At 35.8% G+C, this 14,466-nt stretch overlaps 2 protein-coding genes across 3 annotated transcripts in view; one reads left to right on the top strand and one right to left on the bottom strand.

Annotated features, from left to right (window-relative positions):
* NKIRAS2 (NFKB inhibitor interacting Ras like 2) overlaps positions 1 to 14,368 on the bottom strand; it is a 32,851-nt gene extending 18,483 nt beyond the window's left edge. Inside the window, exon 1 of the mRNA XM_053698938.1 lies at positions 14,264 to 14,368. The gene's annotated coding sequence lies outside the window, so the exon portion shown is untranslated. The remainder of the gene's footprint in view (positions 1 to 14,263) is intronic.
* DNAJC7 (DnaJ heat shock protein family (Hsp40) member C7) overlaps positions 1 to 14,466 on the top strand; it is a 43,427-nt gene that overhangs the window by 3,707 nt on the left and 25,254 nt on the right. The gene's annotated exons all lie outside the window — the stretch shown is intronic.

Here is a 14,466-nt window from a genome sequence, read left to right as displayed (position 1 = left end):
AATTCGGCTTCAAGGGCAAAATCCTCAATTTAATAAAGTTATTATATAATTATCGACCTTCTCTCTAATAATTCGTTAATCTCAAATCCATTTACTTTATACAGAGGGACAAGACAAGGATGTCCCCTCTCTCCACTTCTATTTGATTTAGCAGTAGAATCCTTAGCAATTATATTAAGATCCAAAATTGAAGGAATAAAAATATTAGGGAAGGAGATAGTAGTCTGCCTCTACGCAGATTACCTTTTTTTTTTTATGTATGAATACAGCAGATATACTGTATCTCACAAAAGTGAGTACACTCCTCACATTTTTGGAAATATTTTATTATATCTTTTCATGTGACAACACTGAAGAAATTACACTTTGCTACAATGTAAAGTAGTGAGTGTAAATTGGCTGTCCCCTCAAAATAACACAGCACACAGCCATTAATGTCTAAACCGTTGGCAACAAAAGTGAGTACACCCCTAAGTGGAAATGTTCAAATTGGGCCCAAAGTGTCAATATTTTGTGTGGCCACCATTTTTTTTCCAGCACTGCCTTAACCCTCTTGGGCATGGAGTTCAGCAGAGCTTTGCAGGTTGCCACTGGAGTCCTCTTCCACTCCTCCATGACAACTTCACAGAGCTGGTGGATGTTAGAGACCTTGCGCTCCTCCACCTTCCATTTGAGGATGCCCCACAGAAGCTAAATAGGGTTTAGATCTGGAGACATGCTTGGCCAGTCCATCACATTTACCCTCAGCTTCTTTAGCAAGGCAGTGGTCGTCTTGGAGGTGTGTTTGGGGTCGTTGTGTTGGAATACTGCCCTGCGGATCAGTTTCCGAAGGTAGGGGATCATGCTCTGCTTCATTGTCACAGTACATGCTGGCATTCATGGTTCCCTCAATATAACTGTAGCTCCCCAGTGCCGGCAGCTCTCATACAGGCCCAGACCATGACACTCTCACTACCATGCTTGACTGTAGGCAAGACACACTTGTCTTTGTACTCCTCACCTGGTTGCCGCCACACACGCTCGACACCATCTGAGCCAAATAAGTTTATCTTGGTCTCATCGGACCACAGGACATGGTTCTTTAGCAAACTGTTAGCACGCTTTCTTGTGCATCATCTTTAGAAGAAGCTTCCTTCTGGGACGACAGCCATGCAGACCAATTTGATGCAGTGTGTGGCGTATGTGTCTGAGCACTGACAGGCTGACCCCCCCACCCCTTCAACCTCTGCAGCAATGCTGACAGCACTCATACGTCTATTTTCCCAAAGACAACCTCTGAATATGACGCTGAGCACGTGCACTCAACTTCTTTGGTTGACCATGGCGAGGCCTTTTCTGAGTGGAACCTGTCCTGTAAAACCGCTGTATGCTCTTGCCCACCGTGCTGCCACTCAGTTTCAGGGTCTTGGCAGTCTTCTAATAGCCTAGGACATCTTTATGTAGAGCAACAATTCTTTTTTTTCAGATCCTATGAGAGAGTGTGAGAGCGATAACACCAAATTTAACACGCCTGCTCACCATTCACATCTGAGACCTTGTAACACTAACACGTAACATGACACCGGAGAGGGAAAATGGCTAATTGGTCCCAATTTGGACATTTCCATTTAGGGGTGTTCTCACTTTTGTTGCCAACGGTTTAGACCTTAATGGCTGTGTGAGTTATTTTGAGGGACAGCAAATATACACTGTTATACAGGCTGTACACTCACTACTTTACTTTGTAGCAAAGTGTCATTTCTTCTGTGTTACATGAAAAGATATAATAAAATATTTACAAAAATTTGAGGGGTGTACTCACTTTTGTGATATACTGTACATATTCCATTTGTTTTAGAGTTAATCCAATGTTTCGGATTGTTCTCTGGATCCAAAATAAATGTAAAAAAATCGGAATTATTATGGCTTAGACATTAAAATATCTCTCTTGCCAAAATTATGATAAGATCTAAACTATAAGGAGAAATTGAGTGACCTGCTTGATAGCTTAAAAAGGTGGTCTAAATTACCACTATCATTGTTAGGTAAAGTTAAAATTATTTTATTTCCTAAAATCCTATATTTAATGCAGGTATTGCCATTTCCTCTGTATAAAACTGATGTGCACTTATTAAATAAAAGCTTAATTCAATTCTTTTGACAAGGATGGAGACCAGTAATACGTTTGGAAGATTCATTCCTCCTTTGTCCCTAAGCATTTGCATTTTTTCTAAATTTTACAATATATAATAAAGCAGCCTTAGTGAAATATGTGATTGGTTGACAAAAGGAAATCATTATACAGATATAGAAGTGGAGCAAGAAATTATCTCCCTTTACATTGTCAGCTTTAGCTCATATACAAAGTAAAAACCTATCTATTATTTGCAAGAAAATGCCTGTCTTTAGGGAAACCATAAAAGCTTGGCAAGATCTCTGCTCTCTATGCAATTCAAATTTTAATGTATCAGAGTAGCCGAATTTACCACACGGCTATTGGCTAAGGGGTGAAAACGTCACCTCTTAGCCGAATGTATTTTTTGCCGTGGGCTGCTGTACAAGATAAACACGGCAATCGATTAAATCAAATAAAGGAGCTTTCTACATGAAGTATCTTATACTTCATGACTGAAAGTGCCCTTTATTTGTTTCAATAGTTAATCCTAGCGTTTGTAAAACGCTAGGATTTACTTTCACTTTAAGAAGGAATTTGGGATCCCAAATCATCATCTATTTGCATATTATCAAACTAGAAATTGTGTTATAAGACTAGTTCAACATGGAAATAATTGGGACTCCGAATTTATGAGAAACATTTTCTCTCAATTTAGAAAGTTTTTATTTATTTATTTTTCTTCAATTTTTTTTTCTTTTTTATATAAATTTACAATGTATGCAAAAAGTGAGAAAATTAGCAAAAGTCATAATAAATAGGAGAATCTACTTACGGTAACCCTCACAGATAATACGATAAGTAAAAGTATCATAAGAAGACAGAGCCTCTCTTGCAGCTTACTATTGGGAAGCACAAATTAAAATTATTCATATGACCTATATAACACCTGCGAAACTAACAAAATTTGTTAGGAATAGAGTAATGTATTGTAACAAACGTGGTACTAGGGAAGCAGATGTATTGCATTGCTTTTGGTACTGTTATAAAAAATTTAAAAAATTGGCATTAAATTCTCAATTGGATAAGTAACATGCTTCAGAAAAGAATTGATCTGAAACCTCAAGGCATTTTTTTTGTCTTTTGCATGGCACTAAATGTTAATGATAATACTAACAGGTACAACAATGATACTTAAACAATGGAAATCTAAAAAGGCCCCCATGCTAAAAGATCTGCAACGGGAACTCCGCAATCAGATTATAATAGAATTAGATACCTCATCGCTTCCAGACACTGGTTTTAAAGAAATTTATACAGAAATGGGAACAATATATTTTGGAGCAAGAAATAGGATTTCATAAAACCAAATTTATTCTTACACACTGAATTATTGATCCCCAAGGCAGAACATATAGTGATCTGAGATGTCATCACAGACAATGCAGCATGTCTGCAGAAAGAACAGGAACTGTTAGCACTTTAACTTTTCAGCACTGCTCCACATTAGGCTTTTCTTTTTAAACAGAGCTGTTCTCTGGCTGCATTGTATACGTTTTCCTTAACAGTGCATCCAGAGCAAAGTGCTGTTTGAAGACCATAATCAAATATGCAGTAGTGCTGCAAAGCAACAGTGCTTTGATTGTTGTCTGGCTCTGAAATTTTTGCAAGTTTGTTCCCTAGCTTTTCAGTCTGCAAAGCTGTTTTTCTCTGAATGTAAGATGTTTGTATGAGCAATGCACCTTTTTTATTACTACATTTCTATGTTAGACTAAGAGAAAAGGAAAAAAAATTAATTAAAGAGACATTTTACAATTACTTTTTTGTCTGCAGCTAATTTGCAATGCAATTTTCACTACTGCATTAGATTATACAACTTTAAATACTGCTTTATTCTCCAGTTAGCAAACACATTGAAATTGATCTGGTGCTTTAGTGTAACTGACAAATTTACAATTTTATTTTATTTAAAAATGACCTGCAGAAAATTTTTCACTAAAAAAATCTCATCGCAGAAAGTGAAAAAAAAGTTCTGTCTCTGGGTTTCTCTATAACAAAGAAAAATAAATTATGTCAACGTTTATATTAGAAGAAGAGAAATTTTTTTGTTATGATAATTTATGTAAACCTTGATGTGGTTATTATGTTTTTTCTTCTTTATATAGATGTTATGCTTTGAGTAATCTGCATAACACTATCTTTGTAAAGAATTGATCTTGCAATAATAAATATAATTTTAAAAAAAAAGCTCCCAAATTAGCACAGTTGAAGATGATAGGCTGGGACACCCACTGAGTATGTATGTATACTTATATGCATGCAAGTAGCTGCCCCAAAATAGCTGGTTTCTTGGTAACATGAGCCAGAACACGGGTGTGATGTAGTCAATCAGATGATATATCTACTGGAAGAGGAATACAGATTTCAGACAGGCACTGGTGTACAGTAAGCCACTGTTAAGTGACAGTAGGCCGAATTACCTAAAAGAGAGAGAGAGGTGGCAGCTATTCCCATTGCTTTCTCCTTTCAAGACACTTTTCTGAGCACTAGGGACCATTTTGTTAGTTCCTGGGATAATCTGGCCCATTTGTAGGTCCCAGTCTAGTAGCACCTTATCCCTTGTGTCAACAAGGAAAATTACATGAGCAGGTCAAAGTCTAGGCTATAATTTGTGTGATAGTCTTTTATTAGCTGCTGCATAGCCCCAAACCTAGTAAGTAGTGGGGAAAAGTGTATTTTCAGGATACTGGCAGGGAAACTGCAAGTTTTCTGAGTATTACATAGAAATATGCAGAGCTTAAAGGGACAGTCAAGTATAAATTAAACTTTCATTATTCAGATAGGACTTTTAATTTTAATTGACTTTCCAATTTACTTTTATCATCAAATTTGCTTTTTTCTCTTGGTATTCTTAGTTTAAACTAAACCTAGGTAGGCTCATATGCTAATTTCTAAGCCTTTGAGGGCTGCCACTTATCACATTCTTTTAAATCTCTTTTCAACACAAAGAGACAGAAAGTACACATGGGCCATATAGATAACACTGTGTTCAGGCACAGAGGGTTATTTAAGATCTAGCACAAAACAATGCTACATATAAGACAATAGATAATAAACAGTCATGTGATCAGGGGGCTGGAAGAAGGTTCCTAGATACAAGGTAATCACAAAGGTAAAAAGTACATTAATATAAACTGTGTTGGTTATGCAAAACTGGGGAATGAGTAATAAAGGGACATTATACACTAATTTTCATATAACTGCATGTAATAGACACTACTATAAAGAATAAGATGCACAGATACTGATATAAAAATCCAGTATAAAACTGTTTAAAAAAACTTACTTAGAAGCTCTCAGTTTAGCTCTGTTAAAAAGGTAGCTGGAAAGCCCACTGCAAGTGGGAAATAAGACACTCCCCCCTCCCCCTTCTTTTGCATATGAGTCTGAAAATCAGAGCAATGTTATTTAAAAATAAGCAGAACTATAATTTTTTAAAAAAAAATAACTTTATGGGCTATATAAATAGATCATTTACAAAACATTTATGCAAAGAAAAAATGTGTATAAAAGGGACACTGAACCCACATTTTTTTTTTTCTTTCGTGATTCAGATAGAGCACGACATTTTAAGCAACTTTCTAATTTACTACTATCAAATTTTCTTCATTCTCTTGGCATCTTTATTTGAAATGCAAGAATGTGAGTTTAGATGCCGGACCATTTTTGTTGAACAACCTGGGTTGTCCTTGCTGATTGGTGGATACATTCATCCACCAATAAAAAAGTGCTGTCCAGAGTTCTGAACCCAAAAAAACTTAGATGCCTTTTTCAAATAAAGATAGCAAGAGAACGAAGAAAATTTGATTATAGGAGTAAATTAGAAAGTTGCTTAAAATTGCATGCTCTATCTGAATCACAAAAGAAAAAAATTGAGTACAGTGTCCCTTTAAAAATAAATTTTATGTTCATAGATGCCCGCCCCTGTAATCATTAAAAGGGACAGTAAACACCTTTTTTGTTTTAGCCCAGACATTTCTATAAACATTTTAACACAAATTAGCATCTTATTTTCTGCGGTTGTCTTTCAGTAGCCAAACTCCAGCAACCACTTGCCTCATTTGGAGGAGCCTATTTGGGTTTGAGTCTGCAGCTGACAAGGCTAAAGGGACAGTCAACCCAAAATTTGTCCCAAGTCATACATATAAATTTGCAGCCGCTTATTATTGCCAACTGTAGCCTAATTTTGTAACGTATATCGTTTCCAAGTAAAAACACTATCTGCGTCTCTGCTGTTTTAAAATGTCTACATGCCCCCTCCCTTATTTAGTCACCAGCATCGTCATTTGTCTGTGATCGCATTTACTTTGCGATCGTACACATTCTAGTGTTTGGCACATGCGCAATGCGCCGATTTTACTGAAGGGGGAAGTTTCAAACAAGAAATAAAAAATATCAGCTCATTATCTTAGCTGTTTCATAACGTTGAACTGAAGCACACTGGTACGCCGCAAATATAAAACGACTAGGATAATGAGCTGGTATTTTTAGTTCCTGTTTGAAACGTCCCTCTTCAGTATAATCGGTGCATTGCGCATGCGCCAAATACAGGAACACGTGTACGATCGCAAAGTAACTGCGATCACAGGCAGATGATGACGATGCTGGTGACGAAATAGGGGAGGGGGCAGGCGGACATTTTAAAACCGCTGAGGCGCAAATAGTAAGTGTTTTTACTTGGAAACGATATATGTTACAAAATTGGTCTACAGTTGGCAATAATAAGCGGTTGCAACTTTATATGTATGACTTGGGACAAATTTTGGGTTGACTGTCCCTTAACCATGGTTATTTTGTTTGTATAGAGTTTGTTTTGCAGTTGTCAGGTAAAGCTAGTTAGGGACAGATCTGTAGTAGGGAGGGTTAAAGTGAAGGTAAATTTGGAACCTCTTGAAGACACAAATCAATAATTATGAACTTCAATGAGCTAATCGCTAACTTTCTTTAAAAAAAAGTATTAAGTGAAATAAGTTTTATATATCAATCAATACCGTGTTTCCAATGCGCGTTCACAATCCCCAGATCAACTGCGCATGCCCAAATGGTTGATTCTCTCCCTACTGCGCATGCGCAAATCGCTACTACGCATGCAATATTCTGCTTCTCTGTTTTTCCTATTCTCATGCGATATCCCTTTTTATATCCTTTCCTAAAGAATTGGTAAGCGCATGCGCGAAACGGAAGCGAGCAAGTTTTGCAATCTAAACCAAACTAAGATACCACATGCGCAGAATTACAAGGAGGCGGGTGACGTGAGAAGACGGCCGCCTAACGGCCAGCTTTTCAATAGGTTAGTTTTAAAACATGACAAAAATTAAAAATTAAATTATGGGTTCAATTTGATAAGCAAAAATAAATGTGTTTATTACGTCGATAACTTCACTTCAAGCAAATTGTTAAAAAAATATAATGAATGAAAGGCATAGTATTTCTGGACAAAGAATAATATCCTATATTGAGACCCAGGTAACTTTACCTTCACTTAAAGAAGTCAGCAGGGGGCTTTTCAGTTCTGAGAATTAGAAAAGCCACAATTTACTGAACTAAATTACATGAAAAGTGGGCAAAATAATGAAAATATAGTGCTACGTTGTTTTACTGTTCATAATTACACATTTAATTTTGAAATTGCAAGGTGTTTACTGTCCTTTTAACTGCTTATCAAAATAGTGTTTTTTTAATGCAGTATGAGCAGTAACCAAATTACTTATGGTTCCAAATATTGCACAATGTTGGATGCCTAGAGCAAAATAATGGCATTTGTCTGTACTGTATGTTTTTTTTTTTTTCTTCATATTTTCCTAAGTATCAGGTTAACAAAACAATTCAGAAGCTTGCTGATGGATAGCACTTCAGACTTTTTTTTGTATCTATATGTATTTGTCTTTTGTGTCATGTATTTTTGTAACCCTCTAATCATTTGAAAGCTATAGCCCTCGGTTTACAACGGTTCCATTTGCACCGTTTCAGAATAACAACCTTTTTTTTCAGTCATGTGACTGCTATTGAGAAGCAGTGCATTGATTTAAATAGCCAGTAGGTGGAGCTGTCCACTTGTGTTGCAGCAAATATATGCAAGCTGAAATTAATCAGTTTAACCAGACCTGAGCTATCGAGCAGCTTGCAAAGGAACAAGATCTCCCTGTCTATAAATCAGTCCAGATTGGAATGCATAGAAAGAACTAATTGCAGAAAAATGCAAGTGAAGTCTGTGTTGTGTGATTATTTTATTAGGTTTATAATGCTGTTTAGCAAATGTTTTGTTAATTTAACTTCGTTTAATTATATATTCTGTGTTGTATGATTTATTTTATTAGGTTTATAATGCTGTTTAGCATTTAAAGTCTTCATTTCAAAGCTTTAAAAATAATGTATTAGGTGTTACTTATGACAATTTTGAGAGGGGCCTGGAACCTATCTCCCTCACTTCCTATTGACTTACATTATAAACTGGGTTTCAATTTAAGATTTAGATTTACAACCATTCCTTCTGGAACCTAACCCCGGCGTAAACTGAGGGCTACCTGTAATTATATAACAACTCCTTTGTGCATAAACCGGTTCTATTGGAATAAATAAGGTAATGTTTCATTTTGTCCAGGAAAGGAAGAATTATTACTTTTAGCACTATTTGATATAGAGTGTATCCTTTTTTGAAAAGCAGGGACGTGAGCTTAGGAGCCAGCCCATTTCTTGACAACTATATGGCAGCAGCTTTGCAAGATTTGTTTTCATTTGTAACTAGCCCAGAGGCAGAACTTTTTTCACTTTCTGCAATGAGATATTTTCTTTAGTGAAAATTTTCTGCAGGTCATTTTGAAATTCTATTTTAAATTAAGCAGTTAAAGCACCAGCTCAATTGCAATGTGTTGATTAAAGGGATATGAAACCCAATTTTTTTTTTTCTTTCCTGATTCAGATAGAGCATGCAAATTTTTTGCAACTTTCTAATTTACTCCTATTATCAATTTTTCTTCATTCTCTTGGTATGAATGTGCAGCAACGCACTACTAGTTCCTGACTGAACACATGGGTGAGCCAATGACAATTGGTATATATCTGCTGCCACCAATCAGCAGCTAGAACCTAGGTTCTTTGCTGCTCCTGAGCTTTCCTATATAAACTTTTCAGCAAAGGATAACAAGAGAAGGAAGCAAATTAAATAATAGAAGTATATTGGAAAGTTGTTTAAAATTGTATTCTCTATCTGAATAATGAAATAATTTTTTTTTTGGTTTCATGTTCCATTAACTGGAGAATAAAGCAACTGTTATAGTTTTATAATATATTGCATTTCAAATTAGCTGCTGATTTGTTTCCTTTTTTTCTTGGCCTAAAGTCACATAATTATAAAGGTAAAAATGTAGTAATGAAAAGATGTATAAATCACAAGAACGTATTACATTCAGAAGTCATAGCTTTATTGACTGCTGCTCTGTATTTGACTGTTCTCTTCAAACAGTGCTTTGCTCTGGCTGCAAAGTGTTAAGGAAAACTTACACAGTACAAACAGAGCACAGCACTGTTTAAAGAGAGCAGCGCTGCAAAAGTGAAAACGTGTGTGCATGTGTCTTTTTTTATTTATTTATTATTATTTTTTTCTGCGATGACATCTCAGATCCACAGCATGTTCTGCTTTTGGTGTTTGTAAGAGTACTAGAGGGCAGCACTATTTTCTGTCATGTAGTGCTCCAGATGCCTACCTAGGTAACTCTTCAACACAGAATATCATGGTAATGAAGCAAATTTGATAACAGAAGTAAATTAAAAAACTTATTTTTAAAATGTGCTCTGTCTGAGTTACAAAATTTTTGTTTTGCTTTGTATCCCTTTAAGACAGGTGGTACCACAAAATTCTTCATTCACATAGTCTAGCTTAGCAGCCATCTCCAAATCTGGGCATTTTATTTCTCATTAAAGGAACAGTGGGAGTTAAGACATTAAATTGGCAGATACATCAAAATTATTAGCTAAGAGTACAATGTTAAAGTTAATGTCAAGTTTTATGCAAAAGTGCACGGTTTTTAAAAATACTCTTAAAAACAGGGGCACTTTCATTCATTAAACTTTACATTTAAGCGTCTCTTTTCAAATACAGCTCGGCAATCTTCCGCCCGCAGCTCTTGCTGTACGTAGCACAGCAATGACTAATCCGGCTTCCTCCAATCCTTGCGTGCACCCCACTGCGTCCAGCTTGTGAGCCCACAAAATTATTGGAGGAAGCCGGGTTCGTCATTGCTGTGCTACGTACAGCAGGAGCTGCCGGCGGAAGATTGCCGAGCTGTTTTCATAAATAAAGGTAAGTATTTGAAAAAAAGACGCTTAAATGTAAATTTTTAATGAATGAAAGTGCCCCTTGTTTAAGAACATTTTTAAAAACCGGGCATTTTCTCATTAAACTTGACATTCACTTTAAATGTTTGAAATGATTTTACGTGTTAAAAATAAGGGAGAAAGATTTTATAATAATAGAACATCTTAGTTCTTAGAACATTTTTCTCCCTTATTTTTTACATGTAAAATCACGAGGGACCCTGAGAGACTGGAAATAATAGAGGGTTGGCAACCTTACATCAGGTCCATAGTTGACACCTCAACTTTCCTACTTTAATGTAAAGTGCCAGCAAAAACCCCATATAGAAGCTGTAGGAAGTAAGTGTATAACCAAGGGGAAGAAAACCTTCAACAAAGAGTTCCTCTGCACTAAACTGCTACCAAGGCAATTGAAAATACTTTGTGGCAGAATTGAGTTGAGGCTACTGAAGTAGATAAAATAATCATTTAAACCAAGGCATGGTAAATCCTTTTACTGTTTACTTTGTGTTTAAGTTTACTTTTAATTCTTATGTCTATATAGGAAATCCTTTGTATGATGTTTAAAAATGTTCCTGGTCCCCAATGTTATTCAATCCTGAATTAATTTTTTTTTTGAGAACAGATCCTAGTACTGAAAATGACATGCTCTGATTCTCTCTAAAGGTCCACTGAACACAGTAGAATTGCACAGTCAATACATGCATAATAAAAAGACAATGCAAAAGCACTTAGTTTGATTTTCAAATGAGTAGTTGAGATGGGCACTCAGCAGTGTCGTTCACTGCTGAATGCAGAAGTAGGCAGTAGCTTTTGGTATTCGGCTCATTTCGGAGCCAATTATCCTCTTCTGCAAGTGAAAAGCACTTAGATATGGATTTGCACAGATCTTAGTGTTTTACTTACACAAGAGAATATTAGGCTCCGAAAAGAGCCAGATACTGAAAGCTGCCTGCTACTTCCGCATTCAGCAGTGAATGAAACTGCTGAATGTACATCTGAGTAGTAGATTTTTTTTCTGACAAATGTCAGTTGCATTTTCCTTCCTAATTTATCATGTGACAGCCATCAGCCAATCACAAAATGCATATATGTATAGCCTGTGAATCTTGCACATGCTCAGTAGGAGCTGGTGCCTCAAAAAGAGTGCATATAAAATGATTGTGCATATTTAGTTAATATAAGTGAATTGGAAAGTTGTTTAAAATAGTGTACTCTATGTGAATCTTGAAAATGTACATTTCATTTTAATGTCCCTTTAAAGGAATTGCAAAATAGGAAGCTGTGATAACTGCGGTTTCAAGTTCTGCAGTTACATGGTTCCTTGACAAAGCCAATGTGTATGGTGAAATGTACGTCAGAAGTACTGGACATACATTACCAGGAGGGTGGGACTATCCATTTAACTGCAGAACTTTTGAAATTGTTAAAACGGTGTCTTATTTTGCATGTATAGAACCTTTGTGTTTTTTAATTCCCTTAAAGGAACATGAAACCAAAAAATTATTTCATGTTTCGGAAAGACTACAGTTTTAAACAACATTCCAATTTACTTCTATTACTTAATTTGCTTCATTCTTCAGATATCCTTTGTTGAAGAAATATGAATGCACCTGGATGAGGCATATATGTGCAGCCACCAATCAGCAGCTACTGATCCTGTTTATATATGCTTTTCAAGAAAGGATATCAAGAGAATGAAGCAAATTAGATGAGATCAGAGTATAAAGGACTTTGAGGCCCATTGTGAATCATCCTGCGTTTGCTTGTCTGAGTATATGAGGGATTTAATTTTGGATATGTATTAGTTTTACATTAATGACCTATAGGAGGGTTTTCACTTTATTATGGATTTTTAAGAGTTGGACTTTCCCCCTTGAATTTTTGACAATAACTGTGAATATTCACCCCGCGACAGACCATACTTTTAAGCCCATTGATTTCCCACTGTTCATGGTGCACACAAAATCATAGTAGTTAATGAGACCGGGATCTTATTGTTGGTTGCAGGGTGATTCACAATGGGCCTCTTAGTCCTTTATACTCTGATCGCTTTGCGCTCTCCTTTTTTTATACATTAGTACATGGCGATTTGATATGTTGCTAATTTTTGTTTCCTATTCCTCATACTCTGACAGTGCCTATTGTTTTCTAATTTTAATCGTTTTTACACCGGAATCTAACGGGATCTAAATGATACTTTTATGCTATTATAATAAATCTTTATCTTAGTGGCTCCGCTATGTGAACTTTATAAAGTGTGTGCCAAGTGTTTATACCCACTCCTCAATTAACTCGCGCATATGCGCTGCTAATTTGTAAATTCTATGGGAATAGTATCTTTTCGTTATATATTTTCGAATACCTAGATAGGTGTCTGGAGCTCTACATGGCAGGAATTATTGCTGCCATCTACTGCTCTTGCAAATGGATAACATTCTTGCAAAACTGTTGCCATATAGTGCTCCAGACACATGCACGCTCCTGAGCTTACATCCCTGCAACAAAAGTTACCAAGAGAGAGGGAAAAAAATGATCCTAAAAGTAAATTAAAAAGTTGTTTAAAATGGCGCTCTATCTGTATCGTGAGAAAAAGTTTGGTTTTAAAGGGACACTAAACACACATTTTTTCTTTCATAATTCAGAGAGCATGACATTTATTTTAAGCACTTTTCTAATTTACTCCTATTAATTTTTCTTCGTTCTCTTCCTATCTTTATTTGAAAAATAAGGCATCTAAGCTATGGAGCCAGACTATTTTTGGTTCAGTCCCTGGACAGCACTTGTTTAATGGTGGGTGCATTTAGCCACCAATCAGCAAGCGGAACCCAGGTTGTGAACCAAAAATGGGCTGGCTTCGAAACTTACATTCTTGCTTTTCAAATAAAGATGGCAAGAGAATGAAGAAAAAATGATAATAGGAGTAAATTAGAAAGTTGCTTAAAACTGCCTGCTCTATCTGAATCATGAAAGAGAAATTTTGGGTTCAGTGTCCCTTTAATCATAGGCAAATGTTTTTTATTACTCAGAAATATAAATGGGACAGAAAATATAACAATCAAGAATACTAATGAATGTAATAGTAATGTGTGCAAAAGAAACAATCCAAAATGTTAAGGACCATGCCAGTCATTTTAGAAATTGTGACTGGCTTTGATTTTTGTTCTGTAATTTTATATTGTACATTTGTCTATAGCTAGTAATAGGCTATTAGTAACTGGAATTTGGATGCATCATTGAATAGATAGTTGTTCCGATTAAAGGGACAGGAAACCCCAAAATTTTCTTTCATGATTTGAATAGAACATACCATTTTAAACAACTTTCCAATTTACTTCTATTATTAAATTTGCTTTATTCTTTTTTTATCCTTTGCTGAAGGAACAGCATTGCACTACTGACAGCAAGCTGAACACTTCTAATCCAATCACAAGAGACAAATGTGTGCAGGCACCCATCATCAGCAAGCGCCCACTAGTGTAGGAGATGTGCATATTCATTTTCAACAAAGAATACCAAGAGAACAAAGCACATTTATAAAACAAAGTGAATTTAAAAGTGTCTTAAATGACATGCTATATCTAAATCATTCAAGTTTAATTTTGACTTTCCTATCCCTTTAAATCAGGGCTGGCTACTTTAATACATTCTTGCTGGCATGTTGATATTCTTGCTTGCTCCTGCGTGTCATATGAATTTGTCAATCACTAGACTAACGAAAGGAAAGAGATTGGGCAATAATAAAGTACTTGGAGCCTTTTTCAGGATTGGTTGTATAAATACTCAAACAAAACTTACTTATATGGGTTATGCTCATAGGAAGGCTGATAAGTTGTGAAGTAATTTGTCTGCGTGTAGATCCTATAACGTGATAACATCAAAGACCTCATCCTCTGAAATAAGTAAAGATATGGTCATGGTGCCGAAGTGGATATTAGATGGTATGTTTTGTAATAATATATAAGGGCATGTATCATGGTTTGTGTTTCATCTTAAAGTGA

Source organism: Bombina bombina, chromosome 1, assembly GCF_027579735.1.
Source record: "Bombina bombina isolate aBomBom1 chromosome 1, aBomBom1.pri, whole genome shotgun sequence".
NCBI lineage: Eukaryota > Metazoa > Chordata > Amphibia > Anura > Bombinatoridae > Bombina > Bombina bombina.
This window is presented reverse-complemented; position numbering and strand designations above follow the sequence as displayed.